The 16,260-nt window shown below is 40.4% G+C and overlaps 1 protein-coding gene across 4 annotated transcripts in view; it reads right to left on the bottom strand.

The window, feature by feature from the left end:
- LOC139441880 (protein brain tumor-like) overlaps nt 1-16,260 on the bottom strand; it is a 38,079-nt gene that overhangs the window by 13,045 nt on the left and 8,774 nt on the right. Inside the window, exon 1 of one of the 4 annotated variants that reach the window (XM_071222630.1) lies at nt 11,989-12,065. The exons of 1 other annotated variant lie outside the window; for it this stretch is intronic. The gene's annotated coding sequence lies outside the window, so the exon portion shown is untranslated. Of the gene's footprint in view, nt 1-2,510; nt 2,673-2,818; nt 3,053-11,988; nt 12,066-16,260 lie in introns of those variants that run through there. 2 more of the 4 variants (XM_071222628.1, XM_071222629.1) reach the window with 2 other exon arrangements.

Raw genomic sequence — 16,260 nt, 5'->3', positions numbered from 1 at the left:
TTTGTTTACAGGGATGTGTGTGTGTGATGTGTGTTTTGTTTACAGGGATGTGTGTGTGTGATGTGTGTTTTGTTTACAGGGATGTGTGTGTGATGTGTGTTTTGTTTACAGGGATGTGTGTGTGTGATGTGTGTTTTGTTTACAGGGATGTGTGTGTGATGTGTGTGTTTTGTTTACAGGGATGTGTGTGTGTGATGTGTGTGTGTGTTTGGTTTACAGGGATGTGTGTGTGTGATGTGTGTTTTGTTTACAGGGATGTGTGTGTGATGTGTGTGTTTTGTTTACAGGGATGTGTGTGTGTGATGTGTGTTTTGTTTACAGGGATGTGTGTGTGTGATGTGTGTTTTGTTTACAGGGATGTGTGTGTGTGATGTGTGTTTTGTTTACAGGGATGTGTGTGTGTGATGTGTGTTTTGTTTACAGGGATGTGTGTGTGATGTGTGTTTTGTTTACAGGGATGTGTGTGTGTGATGTGTGTTTTGTTTACAGGGATGTGTGTGTGATGTGTGTGTTTTGTTTACAGGGATGTGTGTGTGTGATGTGTGTGTGTGTTTGGTTTACAGGGATGTGTGTGTGTGATGTGTGTTTTGTTTACAGGGATGTGTGTGTGTGATGTGTGTGTGTGTTTTGTTTACAGGGATGTGTGTGTGCGATGTGTGTTTTGTTTACAGGGATGTGTGTGATGTGTGTGTTTGTTTACAGGGATGTGTGGGTATTGTTTACAGGGATGTGTGGGTATTGTTTACAGGAATGTGTGTTTTGTTTACAGGGATGTGTGTGTGTGTGTGTGTTTGGTTTCAGGGATGTCTGTGTGTGATGTGTGTGTTTTGTTTACAGGGATGTGTGTGTGTGCGTGTGTGCGTACATGTATGTGTGTGTGTGTGTGTGTGTGTGTGTGTGTGTGTGTGTGTGTGAGAGAGAGAGAGAGAGGGAGGGGGGAAAGAAATTGGTAGTATCAGGCTTGGGCAGATCAAAGAAGAGAAACAAGAAATTTGTTGTAACAATCCTAATAAATGCAATAGCAACAAAATATGTACCAAGGCATGATCCTAATTCCTATTTAATACATTGCAGTGTTTAACTCCACAAGGAGGCCTTCCTCCCTGCCTCATGACATGATCCGTCAATGTCAGCAGTATTAATAGAAGAGGAGCTGGGATATATCTAACAGTCTATTATTAGACTCATATTAAACATCGAAAATAACTTGGCAAACCAGCAGAGCAAACAAAAGCCTTGATATCACAAGTTGGCTCACATGTTTAGGAGAGCGAACAGGGGGATATCTGTCACATATTTATCTCAAAATAAATCCCTAAAGCATACAAAGAGTTATAGTGAGTATCGAAAAGGATGTAAGTTTCTTTCCAAGTGTTGAAACCACATCTTGCACATGGGTAATCAGTTAGAACTTGGCAAATAAAATTTGATAATATATACACATGAAAAGCTTTCATCTACCAAACCTGACACAGGACACACGCGTGACATGGAAGTTGACAGTATTTAAAATGCTCAGAAAGAACAGCCAACTAACCTCCAAGTCCAAGCTACGTAGGAAGATTTTGATTTGGGTAAAGTTATATCAATATATTCAACCTGCAACCATGACTACAGCACTAGCTTCAAACAAGGTGAACAAACCCATCCCTCTGTTAGTGTGCTCGCACTAGTTGAAACAAAACCCTGTAGTTCCACCTAAGATCATTCAAGCACAGGGAGACATCGACTGGCTTGCAGCAAAGACACAGCAGACTCCTGCTGAATAAGCACATCAATCAACCATGTCAATCATTAACCATGACAACAAACACGTCAATGAATGAGTCAATCAAGACCAAGTAGAGCAGCTTTCACAAACAAGCAATGAGCACCCACTGTATGAAACAGGACACAAAGAGCACCCACTGTATGAAACATGACAAAAAAAAAGCACCCACTGTATGAAACAGGACACAAAGAGAACCCACTGTATGAAACAGGACACACAGAGAACCCACTGTATGAAACAGGACACAAAGAGCACCCACTGTATGAAACAGGACACAAAGAGCACCCACTGTATGAAACAGGACACAAAGAGCACCCACTGAATGAAACAGGACACACAGAGAACCCACTGTATGAAACAGGACACACAGAGAACCCACTGTATGAAACAGGACACAAAGAGCACCCACTGTATGAAACAGGACACAAAGAGCACCCACTGTATGAAACATGACACAAAGAGCACCCACTGAATGAAACAGGACACACAGAGAACCCACTGTATGAAACAGGACACAAAGAGCACCCACTGTATGAAACCAGGATCTCACTTCATGACCTTTTAGTGAATCAGGATGCAGGAGAAATGACCTATCAAATTATACAACACATCAACTACCGTTAACATTCCCCACCAAGGATAAGATAAATATTTATGATAGCAAGACTAATGATTTTCATCATGAAAGGTTTGAAAATAATATTTACTTCTCAAGAAGGTGTGAAATTATTAAACTTACCGTTCGATATTGATTGGTGACACATACTAAGACCCCGATCGAGAGTTACTGTTCATAATGAAGTATTAGGGCTTCCTCTGACAAGTAGGGCACACAAGGTTCATCCGATAAACTAGCAGTAATGCAATACCAACGCAATTCCCCGACAAGCGGAAGTAGGTCAAGCACACAAGTAGCCTTATTCCAGGGTATATATCACTGCCACTCGCCCTACCAGTTACTGCCAACTTTCACACAAACTTATTGACCTCACTGAATAACTTAAATGTCACTTGAACACAGTGGTAAAACGTGAAAGTTCTACTTACATAAACAAACGTCAGGTACGGATATCCATTTGAATGGCCTGTTATCAGTCACCACTTATCTAACTAATATCACACTAGGGTAATTAACCATATCAATTAGTTGTACACAGAAACAATAAACAGTCCGGGAATGGACAATCAAGCTTCCGTCTTCAGCCATGTACGTGTACAATCCAATGCTAACTGACTGAGTGTGCTAGCGTCCACACCACTTCCCTTGTGTATTGATGACTAACCATGTGTTCACAGGTCCGACAGACAGTCCCGAACAGCAAATACTTGGTCACCACGCAAACCGGGGATGGTCTCATAATCACCGAGCGTGAAATCTCACAGTTCAAGGCAACAAAGCTTTGAGCTGCACGGTTGAAACAGTCAGTGTTCCAGGGTGAAATGGCTTGCTTTCTCTTGGACAATCCAATAACTTCGGCAGCTGGTCGTCTGAGTCAGGTTCAGGGATCGTTAGAAAAACGCATGACTTGATATGCCTCATTCTCTTCATCTTTAGTCATGAGGTGAATCTTTCCTTCATCTCATGTAAAAAACTAAACTGATCTAAATGTTAATGTTTGTGATGTCATAAATCTACCAGGCAGATGATTCTGGCGGCCATACTCTACATCACTGGTTTTTAATGATACTTTAAATGTAGAATGTTGAGTGATCCATTGAAAACAAGAAATTCAAGGCCCAAATGTCCGTAATTTACAAGATCAATGTCGGAAAATCTACAGACCTTGCATGGCATCTTTTTTTTTTCCTTCTTTTTTTCCCCTCTAATTTCCGTGAAAATATTTAATTAGCTACTGACTTCATAAACAAAATCAAATTGAAACAAAGATCTTCTTAAGTAACACTTATCTGTAACACCAAAGAACAAAGGAAATAATTATAATAATAACAACTCCATGGAGTCATCTGAGAAGAAAATGCAACGAATAGATAAACCATCATTACTGCCATATTGTATAGTTGTTAAAACAACCACATTACTTTTGAGATGGACCCTGAAGGTCAATCTCCTGGCTGGGTGACCACTGTCCACAGCACCTGTTGTGACCAGAGGTGATGCAATACCTGAGATCTGTGATCAGCCTTGACAGGTAGCTGGCTAAGCTGTCTCTGTGGACTTCAGCCTGTGACATGTTGTGTCAGTCCTGCACCACACAGGTTATGTAGCACTATACTTACAAAACGTAACACAGTCTTAGGTCATACTGGACACAAATTCCCTACACAATGCAATTACCTAACAACTCACCACTTCAGTCTTTTGGCTTAATGGAGATCTGATGACAATGAAGAACATTGGCATTGGGACAAAAATACACCCCTGTATTCCTTATTATTATCAGTTTTTTTGTATGTTGATCATAAATAAGCTCTCACAATACAGATCAGTGTTATTAACTATGTGGGGTAGATTACTGTCATGAATCACTGTCAAGGAAGCATCATTAATCAACATACCGCATTTAACACAATTTACACTTAAAGAGTTCAGGGATGTTGTGAAAAGGGATGCTTATCCCTACATCTGGATACCAATATTATTGGATTTGTGGGTGATCATCCAGATATCAAAAACTATCAGCGTATTTTGTCCCAAACAGTTAAGGCAATTGATTCTGGAAGTTTCCCGGTACTATCTGATTATCATTTCAGCATTGCAGTAAAACATGGAAGCTTAAAAAAGAATTTTCTGTCATAGTTTCTCCGACTTCCGAAATTCGTCAATCCATTTCTTATTTCCAAACTTGGAAATGATCATTGTCCATTTATTATTACCTACTCTAATTGTCATGAAAATGACATTCTGAATATGTTTGACTTATGAATTGTGATAACCTATCCCACATACCCTTCAAAAACACATGTAAGGAAGCGAAGACCATGTGTAAATGTGAAGAGGGCTAGTTGCCTGTCCAGAAGCTGTCGACAGCGTTACATGCTTTGTGGCAGGCATATGTACAAGGCTTGTACCGATCACCTGCCTGTCATTGGTGATTGAATCAAGTGGAGGGTCACAGCAAGGTGGGCTCCCATGATGCATTGGTTACTGAGGAGGGAGTGGCCAATCTTAGTCCCAGTGGCCACAGTTTCTCTGTGCCAGAGGCCTTGACCTGTTTGGGCAACTTAACACTTCCTCGCTTCGTTAAATATCAAACTCTTACATTTAATGTTGCTAATTTATTCTTATCACACCGACACTGAAGTAGCCTTATACTTGACCAATCAGGTCATTGGTTCTTAGGAGTCTTGGAAAGCCTAATATAATGGATTACTTTTTATGTTTGTTGTGTAATCATGCACTGATGGATTTCTGTAAATAACTTGGCGAGGTAAACCAGTGATGCATACTGGGAGTAACGATTCAAGCTGCCGGGGCATGGCGACACGCAATCCAAAACGTCACAGAGTCAGATCACACGATGCATGAAGTCCTATGACAAGCATAGCTGCATAGGCCCCATGCTAATCTGAAACCCCCAGGGGGTAAAATAATTTAAACAAACACTTTAACATTTGATGGAATAAATAGATCTCCAGAAGTTAAGAATTATAATAAAATAACAGTATGTGACTTTAAAAATCAATTCCCATAGCTTATGGGGCGATGGTTATCTAAGTCATAAGAAACCTACTTGAAAATAGACCCACAACAACCCCACTTGATAATAGAACCACAACAACCCCACTTGATAATAGAACCACAACAACCCCACTTGACAATAGACCCAAAACAACCCCACTTGATAACAGACCCACAACACCACTTGATAACAGACCCACAACAACCCCACTTGACAATAGACCCACAACCCCACTTGACAATAGACCCACAACCCCACTTGATAACAGACCCACAACCACACTTGATAACAGACCCACAACAACCCCACTTGACAATAGACCCACAACCCCACTTGACAATAGACCCACAACCCCACTTGATAACAGACCCACAACCACACTTGATAACAGACCCACAACCACACTTGATAACAGACCCACAACCCCACTTGATAACAGATCCACAACAACCCCACTTGATAACAGACCCACAACCCCACTTGATAACAGACCCACAACAACCACACTTGATAACACACCCACTTGACAATAGACCCACAACCCCACTTGATAACAGACCCACAACAACCCCACTTGACAATAGACCCACAACCCCACTTGACAATAGACCCACAACCCCACTTGATAACAGACCCACAACCACACTTGATAACAGACCCACAACCACACTTGATAACAGACCCACAACCCCACTTGATAACAGATCCACAACAACCCCACTTGATAACAGACCCACAACCCCACTTGATAACAGACCCACAACAACCACACTTGATAACACACCCACTTGACAATAGACCCACAACCCCACTTGATAACAGACCCACAACAACCCCACTTGATAACAGATCCACAACAACCCCACTTGATAACAGACCCACAACAACCACACTTGATAACACACCCACAACAACCCCACTTGACAATAGACCCACAACCCCACTTGATAACAGACCCACAACCCCACTTGATAACACACCCACAACCCCACTTGATAACAGACCCACAACCCCATTTGATCACAGACACACTATCATTAACCATGTTAACTGTCCATCTTTGTCATAATGTGATGTAGGCTTCAGGCTATTCGCCTCAGCCCCAGTGTTAAGGTTTTCAGATTAACATGAAAAACGCTACAGACAACTGGTCTGGCAGATTGTAAAATATATTGGAGAAAGACTGAAATTACCAATTCTAGATATTGGTCTAGCACTAATGTCAGGCGCTGTCATTAAAGTCAGCTCTAGTGATAAGCACAGGTTAAACAACAGCCTCCCAGACATCACACACAGCAGGAATGAGGAAGTTCAGAGTCCAAGTAACTTCACATCCAAATCAATATCAACAGCAGCAGGTGAAAGTATTTCTTCACGGCATGTTCACTGGGTTGGTACTCACGGCAGAGACTGAAATCCCCATTGTAAGTAATCATTAGTCTACATAAAACATTCTTGCATCTCTTCACTGACCAACCCCAGAATTCGTCCCGACCCGATTTAAAAAAAAAAATCAAATCTGAAGTTTCCCTTTTTATAAGTAACCTGTTGTGATGATCAGTTTTGTTGTTTGTGATCATGATTTTGAAAAATGTAAAAGCATTCAATTATTTAAAGCCTTAGTACAATTATGATTTTTTTTTCAGAAGTGATGAAATACAAATTAATCTGGTAGGTAAATGTTTCATTCTAAATTCTAAAACTCAATCCCTCCTGATGGATTAAGGAAATCCATGTTCTGACATCACAACCTCATGTTGTTCTCGGAGGAAACTAGCCACCCAACACACACTTTACGGTAGAGCAATCTGCAGTCAAGGTGAAGGTGAAAGGTCCTGCTATCAAGGCCTGTGTGTAAGGTCCATGTTGGATTTAGTCAATGTAAACGTGGAATGTTGATGTTAGTGAGAGGTCGCCACACATTCCCACCCAGCTGACATTCTCAGAATGTCCATCACATAATACACAGCTTTGTGGTAACCATTTGCCTCAGAACAAGCACCTGTTAACGTGTCTTGCCTAAACCAACATCTTTCCACACTGAAGATGTATTACAAAGTGGTCAGTTTTGTTACTCCATTCTCACATATGTTAATGATTTTTCAATTGGGAGCAAAACTCACAAGTGATAATTTCTTCAAAATCATTCATTGCGAATCACCACTGATAAGACCCATTATGATCAACTGATTAAATGAACGTCTAGTCCACACACAAGATTTATCAATCAGGATTTCATATATATCTGACATGTCATAACAGGAGGTATGGCATATGAACTATTCCTTCATTTGGGTACAATTTGATATTATTCTACAACATTATACAAGACGAAGACTGCAATCTTAGACAAATCATTAGTGAACATCGAAACTGATGACCAGATGACCAGATGACCTGACACTCATACACAATAACTTACAATTTGGTCATGAAAGGTTTCCAGATTCGTTTTTTGTTTATCCACAAACTTACAAATAATTAATGCAACTAGTTCAATGATCTAAACCCTTTCGTGCCAGGAATATGTTTTCTAAACCCTTTCCATGTCAGTAAAACGTTGCAAACATAAAATTATCTGTAAATTATTTAAGACGAATGAGCTAACTATTTAAAAAACATCCAAAAACCTACTTCCCACCAATCAAAACACTTGAAATATGGGAGGTATTCTCCAGAGTATCTGTGGGCATAATAAATGTGTTTTGTGTATAAGATAGGGAGACTGTTAGCGATGGGTTATTCATGGGCCAGTGGTGTGATACAAGCGTATTGACCAGACTGTGGTATACAGCTCACATCAACACCTCGATCACCAGCCTGCCGACTCATGCGGTAGACTGTCAATAATATCTCTCATATCTACCCATGCAACATTTACACCTATACGTGATCACACCTCAGTAAAGCTGTGGGTCGGAATGATATAACTGTAGTGTTTTTGTACAGAAACAAGTTTCTTAACAGACACTACTTTAGATAGAATTTGCTTTATATGTCAGATGAACACTTTTTTGGACACTTCTTTGTTAGATCTCTCGGGAAAGAATATTCTACAATTTATTTGAGACCGGTTACATTACACTTTGGTAGAAAACATTTTTGAAACTTTCCCTTTTTATAAAAAATCAATTTCAATCGTCTACTTGGAAACCAATTGACAGTCTTGGTCTATTGAAGACATCAAACCCTCCTGTCATCCGTATGAACATCTTGTCAGTTGTCACCCTGAGGGATTTTTTGTCCCTGATTCCAAATGTTTTACGCAGGTTAAAAATAACAAAGTGTCATGTTTCTAAAATGGAGGGGTCTTTTGGAAAGAAGGGGAACATTTTAGTTTGAAAAATTCATTTTTCTTTCAGAAATACTGAAGTAGTCCTTATTATAAATTAAGATTTGAGAATAATTCAAATAAAATCTCCCATATATTATTCCTATTGAATCATACCGCTATGGAATTAACTTAACGACACTAGCTTTGTTTGAATATGAAAACAGTATCTCTGATGCAAATAGCTGTCAGAAAGTAGTATTTCATCCAAGTGACATGTTTCTGAAAAAAAAAGCATTCCACCACGAAATAATTAAAAAAATGAACTTTCTTAAAAAATAATTTAAAAAATGAACTTTCTTAAAGATACTTCTAATTTCAGTGGCAGCCCCACAACACAAAGGACCTATTTATAGCCCTTAAAGACAAAAACCCAATGCATTATTAATATCTGCCAGTCTTGTCATGCTGTGATATCATTCTCTCCCTCAAACAAAGACCACAGGAATAGGTATGACTGAACGAGGGAGCAGTGACTGTACCAGTCATGGTGACTAACAGAATAATGACCCTATAGACCAATAGCAACTGACTAAAGAACCATCCTTAAAAAAAGGTTTGGTTGTCTAAACTCTGACATTTCACAAGTTAGTAGGCAGGGATGTAAATCTTTTGGTGCTGATCAAGTCATGCTTAGATGATTAGGTAATCAGTGTTCCCACTGGACTTTGAGCTGCCAGTCCTGGTGGACTGTCAACTCCAAAAATTACCAGCCCCTCTAATTTTTGTCAGTCCCAACTTTCAATAAATAAAAAAGTATGAAAATTACCTGGTTTTAATTCCTTCAACATCATGTTCAATGCATTGACGTCATCTCTGCAGCAACATAGCTAGATCTACACATCATTCACACAAAGTTCAGTCACAATTTTCTCTCTGTTTATTGAATATTTCGATGCTAAGTCACTACAAATATATATTTAACCTCGAAGTAAGGCAATACGTTTTTTCCTTCCACTAAAAATAGACACGGGGTTACCCTGATGGTAACAGACAAGTTTACTTTGGTCGAAATGTAGGCTTATATGAATATTGCCGATGTTTAGTTCAACAACAAAGATTTTTAGAAGGTACTATATTCTCCTGTCCACAGGGACTGGCAGTCACCTGAAATACAGGTTCCAGCCTAATTTGACGGGTTAATGGGACAGTGAACCACCATGACTGAGATGAGGATGGTGCTACGGAAGATGCCTCAGGAGTCGTGTATACAGAAGAGTACCCAGGTTATACAGCTACCTGTGTTCAATATAGGGCAGGAAAACCCTAACAGTAAGTAGGGGTGAAACGATACAGCAAGGTCATGATACGTTACGTATCACAATACAAAGGTCACAATATGATACGTATCGCTATATGCATATTTACGTCAAATCATGTGGAAACGTCTTGGCTATTATTATTTCAGAGCAGGTTCGAAAGGAAAAGCTACCTGTGGACACATGTTCGTTGTGTTTCTTTTGAGTAGCAAACTTAATTACAACACATTTTTGGATTTTTGACTGACAAAAACACCAGGGGGTCATTAAACGATCATTTTAGCAAGTGTATCGTCTTGTATCGATACAGTAAAAAATTAATCATGTATCGCATCGGTGCACGAAAACGCACGGTGCACCTATGTTTTGTTTCACCTCTTATGGTAGGAGACTTCAGGATCCCCACATTCAAACACCATATAAAACCCCAAGGAGCCCATGACCCTTCTTAATTTCAAACACTGAACACAAGGAGGCAACCTTTACACAACATAAATGTAAAAGTTTGGTGCTGTCAGTGCAATTTCAAAAAGGCTGGGACTGAAGTAACAAGGGAAAAGACAAAGAAAGGGGCTCCCCCACAAAATACGGGGACTCAAACCGGGGCCAGCCTGACAATCAAATGCTGTAACCACACACTGGGCCACACTGCCCCTATTTTATCATTTTTTGGTAATTTAAAAAAAAAATATAACAGATCAAAGCTAGCTATTCCTTTATCATAAAGTTCAGTCATGACTATGACATTGGGGTTGAACCTTGGCCAATTCTCTGCATGCTCAAGCTTTGTGTAATTTTGTTATCATTATGCACACAGAAACTGTGTGACAGCGTTGGCGATAAGTCAGTCAGACATAATCTCCAGGCGTTATCAAGTGTAACAGTCAATATGTATAATTTATTTGGAAGAGAATCAAAATAATCTGAATCTCCTAGTTCTGTAATAATAACATCAAGCATAACATAACGACTAAATCAGAACTAAGTGAGTTTATCAACTGTTTTCAAGGTCTCGTATCCACAAGCCATTATGGTTAAAGATTAACGACAGGTAATTTCAGCATTGTCGCGACGCGACTTGACTCGACTCGCCATGTGCTGTTCCAGTGACATGGTTGTCATGAGATACGCACTGGTGATTTGACTAGCAGGCCCTACTATGCCTGACCCAAGACAATTGGGTTGAGAAATAAATGTAGTCGAACTGGCATTGTTGCATTAGTTCTGCCTATTATAATTTGCCTGTGTCATACTATTTCACCAGCTCCATATCTAGACAGGGTTGCCAAATGACACTAGCTCTCCAGCTTCAGTCATTTCTTTTCTAGTAGTAGGTATCCTGAGGGCTAGTAGAATTTCAGGCTTTTGAGGCATCTTGGGGTGGGTGGGGGTGTGGGGTGGGGGGAGTGGGGTGTGGTGCAACCTTCAGGTAAATATTTTAGGTTAAGTTTCACTCCTGGAGACATCATAAATTTTGATTGACTTGATTGGCAAGTTGGTAGCCTATAAGGATAATTGTTTTTCAGGAATATCAAATAAACTTTTTTTCAGTAAATATTTCTTCTTTTTACTTCATTGTTTTAATAATTCAATTTTACAACTGTACAGGACACATTTGGGCATCAACTACATCAATGACAAAGGTGAGGTTCAAAATTCAAATACTGCAAAATATTATTTATGTATGAAGAAAATGATTATTTTTTCAGAATTAATAACCAGAATCAACATAGCAACATTGATCTCATAAATAACATGCACGTCAAAAATCAAAAGGAAAATCGCAGCTATTCAACTACAGCAGCACATGGTCAATGATACATGATAGCTGCGTAACCTGCCTGAGCTACACATGCAAGTTAAACAATACATTGTGTCTGCCCATCAGACAGATCCCAGAAAAGCTGGCAATCGTAGCAACATCAACTCACAATATAAAAAATACCAGATTATTACCGAAGCAGGAACACGAATGCCCATACTCACACCTATATACGTTAATAAATCCTATTTCACCGCCTCCCAACCAGCATGCTACCATTTTCCCATTCCCAAGCGTTGTCTACGGCGATGAGTCAAGGCTCGAGGATGACTCACCTCCGAGCTCACAGACACTGTGGCCAAAGACGCTGCTGCCTCTCGCAGTGAGCAGGAGCTCTGCCAGGCCTCACTGGCTATACATACAGCACTTATAAATTCCTCCAAACGACAGCATGTTACTCCACCAGTTTCTCCATGTCTGATTCTGTCAGCAGCTGTTTCCACGAGATTTTCTTATTGAACACTGGCAGATGGGAGCTTTAGGCTGGCTTTGGTCTAACATTGCATGGTATTATGTAGAAAAGCTGGTGTAAACCTTGGTATGCCTGACATATTACGACACGGGGTGTGTGATACAACTACCGTCTGTTGCCACCTGTCCAGGAGGACCTCCACATAACCAACAGTCCCAGGGTTTAGCCAGCAAATAAATTCTGTTTACAAGAAAAGGGGAATTCAAAGATTCACTGTACAAAATGAATTGAGTTCCCTCACCTCCTTACCTGTAGTCCAAAACACTAATTTGATCTGACACTGGTGATTAGGATAAAACCCTTTCAAAACCTGCATCTAATAAAGTCAATCCAGATACTTAGTAACAAAATGGCCAGATTGTTTTCTGCAACATTCAAGCAGCCAGCTAGAGGCCATCTTCATTCCACTGGCACCCTGAACATTCTGCCAGCCACAAGCCATTAGGCTACTATTAACTTGTATCACTTGTAAAAAACTTCAACATTTTTAAAGAGGTAGTGTTATAAGTAACATGACTGTGGAAGCAGACATATATTCAGTACTTTATCAGCTTTAATCAGACAACATGTTGTTTAATGCCGCACTCAGCAATATATTCCAGCCATATGACAGCGGTCTGTAAATAATCCAGCCTGGACTAGACAATCCAGTGATTGACATCATGAGCATCGATACACACAATTGGGATACGATGACACGCATCAACAAAGTCAGTGAGCCTGACCACCCAATCCCGCTAGTCCTCTCTTACGACAAGCATAATCGCCTTTTACAGCAAGCATGGGCTGCTGAAGGCCTGTTCTACCCCGGATCTTCACAGGGGGGACAAGCATGGGCTGCTGAAGACCTATTCTACCCCGGATCTTCGCGGGGGGACAAGCATGGGCTGCTGAAGACCTATTCTACCACGGATCCTGGCGGGGAGACAAGCATGGGCGGCTGAAGACCTATTCTACCACGGATCTTCACAGGGGGACAAGCATGGGCTGCTGAAGACCTATTCTACCCCGGATCTTCACAGGGGGACAAGCATGGGCTGCTGAAGACCTATTCTACCCCGGATCTTCGCGGGGGGACAAGCATGGGCTGCTGAAGACCTATTCTACCACGGATCCTGGCGGGGAGACAAGCATGGGCGGCTGAAGACCTATTCTACCACGGATCCTGGCGGGGAGACAAGCATGGGCTGCAGAAGGCCTATTCTACCCCGGATCTTCACAGGGGGACAAGCATGGGCTGCTGAAGACCTATTCTACCCCGGATCTTCACAGGGGGACAGGCATGGGCTGCAGAAGGCCTATTCTACCCCGGATCTTCACGGGGAGACAAGCATCGGCTGCAGAAGACCTATTCTACCTCAGATCCTGGCGGGGAGACAAGCATGGGCTACTGAAGACCTTTTCTACCCCGGATCTTCGTGGGGAGACAAGCATGGGCTACTGAATACCTATTCTACCTCAGATCTTCACAGGGGGACAACCTGGGAGGAAATGTCAGTTTTCACCGTCCTAACCTGGACAAGCACGACTGGGAAGAGCTCCTGCCAAGGGCTAATGGAGGAAGTGGGGAATTGGTCCTCTGACCTTTCCATGGATATCATAGTGAATGTTTTTGACCATGGCACATTCCATAACTATCACGGAGAGCAATCACTTGACTTCCTGCTATATTTTCATACATTATGTATCCTTCATGTATTTAACCAACCTAAAATTAATGTTTTCCATTCAGTGTCAAGAGTGAAATTAAAAAATCTTTTTACAATAAGTAAATAAACATTAATTTTTGAAATCTGTTTCAACTATTTGATTTTGAATAAAATGAAGGATCTTATCCCATACAGTGCATTCATAAAACCTTTATTCAGTGTTCTCACATTTTGTTTAAAGTAAAGGATTTTTCTTAAGAAATATTCATTACACTTGCTCAGATACAGTGCATTTATCATACCTTTATTCAGTGTTCTCACATTAAAACACCACCAATGATTTATTCATAACTGACAATATCTGCATAATCCTATACAATGACACCAAAGTATATTTAAAATTACTAAATAGCACACAATAATCACATGGGTCGATTCTAACATGTCTAATGCTCACCGATAAAGTAATACAAAACTAAACTGAACAGATACACAAGGCTGGATGTAGGATTTGAAAGCAAGTGCCCTGGCTTAAACATGCTAATGGTCCTATTTTCCACATATGCTGATATATTTCAACATGACATTGAATGACATAATGCCAAAGTAAGTATTAAGGCCCCTTTCTTTTGACTGCATCTGTTTTTCATGAAATACATTTAAACCGAAAGTTATATTCCTAATAACCCAAATCAAAAACTGTTTAATTCCAATGTGGAATTTTTATTAACATTTGCAACCTGTGAAGATCCTGGGTAGAACAGGTCTTCAGCAACCCATGCTTGCCGTAAAAGGCGACTATGCTTGTCGTAAGAGGCGACTAACGGGATCAGGTGGTCAGGCTTCCTGACATGATTGATGCATGCCACATATCCCAGTTGCGTGGATTGATGTTCATGATGGCAATCACTGGATTGTCTGGTCCAGACTTGATTATTTACAGACTGCCGTCATATAGCTTGAATATTGCTGAGTGCGGCATTAAACAACAAACAAACAAACAAACAAATATCAACATTTGCTGTAGACTTAGGGAATGTCCAGATCAATCCCTTATACATAATGCAAAAAGGTAGAGAGGTTTCAAAATACAGCAATAAAACAACCGTACCTTATTAAGAATCATTAATGAATTAGATTCCAGCTGCTAGGGGTAGTCCTACAAATGCAGTGAGATGTTTCGCCACATTTAGCAGTAATCTGTTCTGGCACAGCTGCGGGGATGCCCGAGCACCCCATTTAACCATTCCATGTGAAAATGTTTTCACCTGATCAAAGGGCTGTGTTTGGAGCATGGTGAAGCCATGTACACGGAACCCACGGAGAGGTGATGGGCTTCACCCAGGCAAGGCCCACCCAGGAAGGATCACCAGCTAAACAACTCAGCTCACTTCCCATTTGATAATCACACCGGGGAAATAAGCATGATCGAGTTAGAAAGTGTAAGGCCCAAAGCAACACACATGGTGAGAGGTTACAATCACTAATGCCCGAGCCCAGATTAAGGTCAAACAAGTTAGTTCATCTGGTTCTCGATCATAGTTTTGTGGTCCATGCATCCATGAAAAGAAAATGAAAACCAACTGCATGTAAAACAAATTCAAACTTGTGTCTCACTTACCCCGATTTTTAACCCTACACCAAATATGAAACTCTCTCAATACCTTTAAGCTCAAAGTACCATTCAGGACTAACCTGTGTAAAAGCTGCAACTAAGGTAACACGATATTGGAATAAATTATTCCTGATAAAACAATAATTTCAGATACAATTTCTTTGACCATTGCATCAAAATTCTTTGAAGTTGTATCACTGGTGGAGTACATTAATTATTTCTGGTGTTATAAACTGGTGTTTTGAAGGACAGTTGAACAACTTCAGTAGTCTTGTTGTTATAAAATAATTTTGACTGTTCCAAAATCATGAAAGGTTCAATCTTGACATGCTTTAAGTTTTTTTTTATCATTGCGTATCGAGATACTTATCGTATCGTGACCAGAATATCTAGATACGTATCGTATTGTGACCTTCCTGTATCGTTGCAGCCCTAGTATTGACAGACCAACAATAATAAGCTGAAGGAATCTGGGATTCAAACCAATGATCATCAGATCCTGGTACAACTGACAAGAGGCACCTCCACACAACTAATGATCTCTCGTGCTACTGGGCCACCCCTGAGTTTGAATTTAAAATGAGAGTTCTGATTTATGTTAACTTGTTCACATGATGATAACCTATCATAGGCAAAAACATCCTTTGAATTAAATTAGTAGGCAAACTAATTTATGCATGCTGCCTTACTGTCCCTGTGC

The sequence above is a fragment of the Haliotis cracherodii genome, unplaced genomic scaffold (assembly GCF_022045235.1).
Source record: "Haliotis cracherodii isolate W230 unplaced genomic scaffold, xgHalCrac1.p SCAF_47, whole genome shotgun sequence".
Lineage (NCBI taxonomy): Eukaryota > Metazoa > Mollusca > Gastropoda > Lepetellida > Haliotidae > Haliotis > Haliotis cracherodii.
The sequence above is the reverse complement of the archived record's forward strand: the minus strand, read 5'-3'. Positions and strand labels throughout refer to the sequence as shown.